Source organism: Papaver somniferum, chromosome 11 (genome assembly GCF_003573695.1).
Source record: "Papaver somniferum cultivar HN1 chromosome 11, ASM357369v1, whole genome shotgun sequence".
Lineage (NCBI taxonomy): Eukaryota > Viridiplantae > Streptophyta > Magnoliopsida > Ranunculales > Papaveraceae > Papaver > Papaver somniferum.
The window spans coordinates 9,305,336-9,313,753 of NC_039368.1; the positions used below are offsets into that span (position 1 = coordinate 9,305,336).

Consider the following 8,418-nt stretch of genomic DNA (forward strand, 5'->3'; position numbering starts at 1 on the left):
GTGTTGAGACGTGTAAATTACTTAACACCCACTATTGTGTAGCCAGGCATGCTTCCTCAACACATTCTTTCTCTTAGTGTTGAGACATGTAAATTCCTCAACACTCACTACTGTGTTGCCAGGCATGCTTCCTCAACACATCTTTCATATTCGCGTTGATACGTGTAAATTCCTCAACACTCACCACTGTGTTGCCAGGCATACTGCATCAACACATCCTTCCTATTAGTGTTGAGACATGTAAATTCCTCAACACTCACTACTCTGTTGTCAGGCATACTGCCTCAACACATCCTCCTTTTAGTGTTGAGACATGCAAATTCCTCAACACTCACAGCTGCCCTGTCATGCATATTGACTCAACACATTATAGTGTTTTCGGCTCCATCACATCAACATTCATCTTTGTATTCAAGGATCGTTGTACCAACACTACATGGCATCAGCACCTTGTGGCCAAGCCAGAAGTATGTTGATAGACACATTTTTGTGTCCGATTTCTCTCGATTCTATATATTGTTAGGGCTCATTTTTGTGCTTATTATGGTGTTTTATTTATTTATAGGTATTTTTGTCCAATAAACATTTTTGGAAAAAATTGGCTCGAAAAGTTGTCGAAAAACACCTGGAGGACACTTGCTATTCGGACCCCCAGTTTGGATAAGGGGAATCCCCAGGACACCCCTTAAGGAAGCTGCTAAAGGCACCCCTACTCTGGATAGGGGCGCCCCCTTTCTTCACAAATTCAAATTTCAAATTTGGCGGGAAAACAAACCAGCATGCATGTAGATTAGGGTTCGCATTCTTCGGAAGATTTAAGGAGATTCAATCTCGGATTTTTGTTGGGCTGGACTTCCTAGAGCATAACAAGGTCGGTATATGTGATTGGTTCGAATGAATTGGGTTAGATCGATCAGGAGAAGGAAACAGAGGTGTTGTGGTCACGGGTTGCTGTTGGAGTATTTTTCGACAATTTAGGGAGATTAAAGGCTAGAAAAGCTTCCCCAACATTCGTAGTTATCTAATAAAGAGTTTGGAAGTATTGGGAGAGGTCAAATACGCATGAAGAGAGTTTGGCAAAAAGAAAACTCCGAAACTTGTTGTGGAGATAAACCAAGATTTTGGGGGAGATTTAATCGAGCTGTGGCCTATAAAAGGAGAGAGGATAAGTCATATACGAGGTACGAAACCTTAGGAGAAGTTTAGAGGAGAATAGAGAGCTCCAGAGATCGAGTTGCAGGAAAAATAAAATATTATGTTGCTTCCGCTGAAGAGGAAAAACACGAAGAACATTGACGCACAAGCAACTGTCGCAACAAACTATCGTTGTTTCACAGCAGTACCTATGTGTCGTTCATCACAGCGGTTGCATTAGGTCTTTAGCTACTATTTCTCCCTGTAACAACGATTATGCAACACCAACAAACTGTTGCGAATCGTCTGTATTATCACTTTTCATCTTTTTAATCATCTTTTGAGCCATAAACAATTATTTTGAGATCATGATTACTATGAGGAGCTAAACCCCATTGCTGAGGCGATAGAGGAAGCTATTTTTCCAACAAAAAGCGGTACAATCTATTTTATTTAATTTATTGCAATTATTATTATGATTATTTGCCTTGAACTATTATTGAATATGATTTTTATTTGAGTGATTGTGATCTATTTTGATGGAGCATGCTTATTTATAGACTCTTGATGCTTCATACTTGGTATTTACAATTATTACTTTTGAAAATCTATTAGTTGTAATATTTTAGAATCAAATTAAACGAGAAAATTGCATGAATATAAATATTTGGACCAAATCACTTTGAACTTGGAAAATAGTGGAATCTTAGCCTCATCGTTCTTTTAATATTGATACCAACTTTGTCAGTGTTTATTATAATTATTAGTGATTTTTATATTTAGTTTTGAATTTAAGTCTAAAGTTATCCTTCACAAGTTCGAGAATTGAATCACTTTTTACCACTATCTGCAATATTTTCCTGGCATTCTCTTAATGTCTTCCCTTTCGATTTTTATCCTCATATATCACCATCTCGTGCTTACCTCGCAACAATGCCACTGTTACGTGCTAAGCAGGGGACTTAATGTTGATGGTGGTTTTTAGTTCAGGGTTAAAATTGTAAAACATCGCATTTAATGTGTCGTCACTCTGCAAAGAAACAGAGCCATGTAAAGTGATGAGTGTTAAACCTCTCCACTGGTGTATTTATTGAGCAACACAATATGTTCACATGAAATTTATCCAGACTGGTGCATGTAGCAACAATCCCAGACTAAGCAATTGATCCTCCATGGATTAGTAGGTGCAAAGTCCGACCCAAAATCAGAAAGAAAGGAATAAAGGAGCCGCGGAGTAGGAGCAACAATGAGAGGAAGCATGGCCATGCCTGCCGGCGCCACTTGTCCACGCCCCATGCTACCCAACCATCCCTTACTCATTTGTCGACCAATCAGGCCGCCTTAAACCTGCCACACTCCCATGAGTTGTGGCTGGGCCCATAATTTCCGGCCCTATTCCCCATCGACCAATCAGGTAGCATTAAACCTACCACGCGCACCAAAAGGGTAACCACGCCCATGCTTGTCCGGCTCCCTACTTTCATTGACCAATCACGTTGCTCTAAACCTGCCACAGCATTAAAAGAGGTGGAAATTGTGTCAAGAGGTTGCCATACTAAGTTGGCTTCCCAAAACCATGCCAACATGCTAACGGCATGCCAAACATGCCCAAAACAAACATGCCAGGTGCACATGCCAAATGGCATGCCAAACATGCCAAACGCGCATGCCAGGCGCACATGCCAAACACGCATGTCGGGCGCACATGCCAAAAGCATACCAAACGCACACGCCAAACCGGCATGCCAAGTGCACATGCCAAGTGCACCACTTACCGCGACAACATGCCAAAACTTGCCAACCCACTCTCCGAGCGTGACCAGCTTCACAATGGATTTCAATTTGGCTAGCCTAAACCCTAGGCACGTCCATGATCTAATGGTGGTGGATGAAACCCTAATTTCTAATTATGGCCCAAAACTATGCCATCTCCGGCCCGCAACATGCCGCAAGTCGCACGGGCTTAGTAAATCCTAAAAAAAGGCGCCACACCATGGCCACTCGTGGAAATATTTGAACCTTTGACCGTTTTTACATGGTGGCCTGCCTATGGCTCCTCCGACATGACTCTGGCATCACAGAGTCATCATTTGTATAAAATTCCATACCGCTTCCACCTACCGCATGCTACATGCCATATATGCTAAATGGGGTTTCGACATGCCAAACCCTAATTTAGGAAAAATTACCGCGCCAACCGAGCCAAAAAATGTTCCACGGAACATGGGGATCAATGTGGCCATTAAAACTGATGTTGCCACACCACGTTTGAGTCTAACACCAACGTGCCAAAATTTCATTGGCCATGGCTACGCCAGTCACTCCACCACGCCGCTGGCATGCACGAACTATGCTGGTCATGTCGCAATGCCACTGGCGTGCGCTAAAGGCGCCACTGTACCATTATCAGGCGCCAACAGAAGGTAGCCATAATCAACGGTTACCTTCCTCATCATATGCAATCTCAGCCATCCAAGTCCGCCACCGAGCTGGCAGACTGATGGTAAGTTTTAGGAGACCAGCCGCCTAAATCTAGTGGCCATGGCTACGCCAGGCGCCACTTGCACCACCGTGCCACTGGCATGCACGAGCCATGCCATCCATGCCACATTGCCACTGGCGTACACCAAAACGCCACTGCTCCATTATCATGCGCCAACACAAGGTTGCCATAATCAACGGCTACCCTTCCTCATGAGATGCGATCTCAGCCATCGAGTTCGCCACCGAACTGACAGACTTGTGGCAAGTTTTAGGCGACCAGCCAAGACGAGCCTAATAGCATCACATGCTGTTTTCTTGCGGTAAGCCTCTTGATTTTAACTTGCCACACGTAGTAAATTTCTACATTTTTTCCACGAAAACACTCGAGACATCAAACATGTCACAAACTGGGGGATGCTCATCAGGGTATTGGTCTGGCGGTTTACAGTGTGCGGCGTGCAATACGCCCGTTACAAGAAAGTGTCATAAAGTGGGGCGGTTAGTAATGGCAAGAAGTAATGGTGTAAACAGATCCACCTACTTCATTATGGAAGCATAATTCCTGACGTTACACTTTACTCTTCCAACACTCAATCGTTTCCACTTCCTACGAGACCAGGTTACGTTTTATTACGACTTGTATAAATAGTTTTCACCTATTTATCACCAAAAAACAAGTTTCGGTTGGAGAACAATATAGTATCCAGAAATCACCTGGTAGTTTTCCATTCTGCTAGCCAGTTCTACTTTCTGATACAAGTCATAAATAAGCACACTTTCAGGATCAACGATTCTGGTCTCAATACTTTCTTCGCTTCCCTCCCTAAGACCAACCCTTCTCCTTTACTTTGTGACCGAAGCAAGCCTGGAACGGCCATTTCTTGGTTTAGTCCAGGATTGTACAGATTGATCTCTCGAATCAAAAGTACTCACGTGCAGTGCATTGTTTAGGGTATAGACTCGTTTCTCATCCACACATACAAAATTACCAAAACCGGCAGAAGCAGTTTTCACCCACAAACACTATGATGCATGGTTTAATGAATTTGTATGTTATTCTATGTTAAGAAAATATTTTTATACGCCTTTGGTAACCACTCTTGGTGTAAATCCGTGCGAAAAAAATTGATCCTACCTTCAAGGGCAAAGATTGTTTTGGCAGTGTTAATCTTTATTGGTTTTATATATTGCAATTTGTTATGGGATATGTGTGTTTGCGTCCGTGAACTATGATTGTCCCATACGTGGTCAAAAGTTATCTCTTTCATACGTCGATATGCAAGTATTGATAAAAGATTGAATGAAATTTTGACAAACAAAAATTGAACTTATTATGTCATTATGCAAATAATTTGTGGAAGATAGGATGAATTTTTGTCTACAAAAACCATGTCTATTATATATCGTTATGCAAATAATGATGAAAATAGAATGAATCTTTGTCTATTCCGCAGTATTGATCTTCCCTGATCCATTTTTTATGTATATACTGTGCGGCTCCGTAAGTTCTCTTATGTCGGGCATGACCAATTGAATTGATCACACTCTTGTGGTAATTTAGTTGTGTATTCCGATTGAATTAATCATGGGTTTTCTTGTGGTTAATTTAATTGAGTATTTTTGGATTCAAATTCATATTCGTATGTGATTTTTTATGTCCAAAGAAATCCTTCTTTTCTTATGAAATTAAGGTTGCTCTTGTTGTTCTTTCGGGAATGACATTTTATGTGGGAGAGTTATTAATTGAACTTGTGCTTAATTGCCAAATCTTTGTGGGGAGTGCGGCTGTGGAATATTATAGGAGTTATCTTGTATATTTATAAACTTTTTGATGAAAGCATTTAGCTTCAGCTTTATGATTTCATCTAAATAAGTTGATATGTGCTTGATTTTGGTCATGAAATGTCTCTTTGGAAATTTCATTAGGATCCCGTTTTCGTACCTTTGCCAATTTTATTGACAAAAAGGGAGAGAATTAATGTGTAGTTCACACTACAAATACATATGGTTTTCGGATCATTATGTAAGGGGGAGTGGTTTCCATGTGAGGTGGAGTATTGACTAAGGGGGAGTAATACATATCACCATAGCATTGTTCTCGAAGTTGTGATACAATTGAACTTTGATATTGTATAATAATACTATGACACTGTATAACAATGATTGAGAATTCTTGTTTTCTCATTGCTATAGCTACGGATTTTCAACAATGATGATGCTAAACTTACAACCTTTGGAATCATTGGAGTACTTGGAAGTGACGAAGATTTCGAGTAATGTTGAAGATTAGGCATGTGGAGTAGGAGCTACAAAAGTTTATTTATCTATTTTTGTATTCCATATGTATTAATAGTTTTTTCACTAAAATTGACAAAGGGGGAGATTGTTAGAGCACTACTCTGTCGAACTCACATGCGTTGCTATCTCAAGCATGTTTATCAATGTTAGTGATCAAAACTCTAAGTTTCTCCCTCTACAAATCACATCAATTTTTGGCACCGCCGACGCGGACTTGTTTTTAGGGTTTTAGATTTTTTTTAATTTTTTTTTTAATATTATTTTGTTCTTTTTTATGTTTTTGGGTATTTATCTTGTGTCTACAGGTTCTGGATCATAAAGAAAATTGGGCCAAAGAGTTTGGTGATTTCATAAAGACTTGGAGCTAAAGATTAAAGCAAAAAGAACAGAAAGAAGACAATTTTATTTTAGACAATTTTAGTTCAGGATTTGTTTATTTTCTTTTAGAAAAAAAAAACTGTATTAAGGTTTATTATTTTTGTAATTTTTCTTTTCTTTCTGTACTTTTGGACTTTGGGACATTATTTTTTATTACCCTACGGAAGAGTACTATAAATATAAACTGTTTGCAGAGAAGGAGGACAATTACGATATTATCTCTGCACCTTGGGTTCGTACACTTGACATTGGAGTCAGTGGCCCGAGTCGACTACAACCGATTCATCCCCCATCTGGAACGGGAGGTAAGATTCTAAACACTCGCAAATCCCCTGTCAGCGAGTTACCGGACTCCTTCGGATGCATAAATGTTGAGGACTGAATACGGACATTTATTTTTCTAGTAAAGGGCAAGGCCTTGCCATACAAGATAAGGGTTCGGATTTCATCGCCGTTCTCTTCTTGCCCGTTTTAGGAACACGTAATCTACGCGAACCTAAACCTAAAATTTTGACTAGAACGAGACCGATGGGTAACGAGCTTAACAGGAAAGTCATTCCAAAAATATTGGTTACTCTTTTAAGCATACTTCGAAGTTCTTGACGGTTTCTGTAAGATGAATGCGTTACTGCGTCGCCTTGTAATACCGGTGAGGCCTTGGTATCAAAGCTCCACCGAGCTTTCCTCGCCTCTATTCAACTTACTTTAACTCAGATTGATTCCACAGGGGTTTGCTTAAATTGTAACGAATTCCCGTTCGAAGGATTAGAAGCTGGTCTAGAAACAATCTAAGTGGAGCCATCATGCTTTTTGTTTGCTAGAAATCAATAGGTTTGATTTGGTTGAGTCGGCCTTGATCTGTGTATTCTTACCCTTCCAATTTAGAAAATTCTATTGTATGCCTGACGTAAAAGAGACGCACTAGGTAGATTTGGTAAAGAGAAACCTAGTAGTTCGAAGCGTCTCGATTACCTTAATCTAGAGAGTCCGACTTTTGAAGAGTCTGTTTTTGAACGTCCTTTGACTGAGGAGAGAATCCATGTTGCTCCGATAGCGCCAGAAATGGCAACTTTGAAAGCTTTGTTGAATCCAACTAGGACTACTCGTCCCTCATGTATCAGGTTAGCTGAGACGAAAGCAACTTATGAACTTAAACCTGGGACCTTACAGTTGCTCCCAATCTTTTTAGGGAAAGAAAATGACAACCCCTATTTCCATGTTAGGGACTTTGAGGAAATTTGTAGTACCCTCAGGATTAGAAACCTAGATGATGATGCTTTGAAACTTAGGTTATTCCCCTTTTCCCTGAAAGATAAAGCTAAATCGTGGCTATATAGTTTGGCTTCCGGGTCAATCGAAACGTATGAACAACTTACATCTGCCTTTTTGAACAAGTTTTTCCCTAGGCACAAAACATCGTCTATTAGGACACAAATCTGCACGTTTTCTCAACAAGAGGGAGAAACTTTGTATAGGTATTTGGAAAGTTTCAATGATTTATTAGCTCAATGTCCTCATCATGGTTTAGAGAAGGTTAGGTTAGTTCAGATCCTTTATGAGGGTTTAGATTACCCCACCACAACCACAGTAGAATCTATGTGTACTGGTGGATTTGAGAACCAAACAGTTGATGACGCCATGATATATTTGCATGAAGTCTCCGAAAAGACCCAACAATGGGAAAGTAGTAGGGGACCCCAGAAAACAATTCTTCTCGGCAGAGGAAACGTTAATAGGGTAGAAGGAGGCTATGAATCAGATGCCAAAATTGCTGCTATAGCGAAAAGGTTAGAAGCTTTAGAAGTGGGTAACACTAGTGGTAGATTGGAGCCTTTTTGGGAAGGCCAGAATAATGAAGAGCAAGCCAATGCTCTATATAATAACACTAGGTTTGATAATCGTCAGAAGTTTGACCCATATTCAGAAACCTATAATCCTGGTTGGAGAACCATCCGAACTTTTCATGGTCTAAGGGCCAGAGTCAGGGTCAGTCTAATAATTCTAATGCTCCCCCAGGTTTTGGCTACACTAGGAATACATCAGGCCCAGAAAATAAAACGACTAGCTTAGAGGAATCTATTAAGATGTTAGCAAAAACTCAGGAAATGTTAGCACAGAGCCATG

General features: G+C 40.3%; 1 pseudogene; it reads right to left on the minus strand.

Moving 5' to 3' along the window:
- Window positions 1–7,720: 7,720 nt before the first annotated feature.
- LOC113325457 lies at window positions 7,721–7,820 on the minus strand (annotated as a pseudogene).
- Window positions 7,821–8,418: the final 598 nt, after the last annotated feature.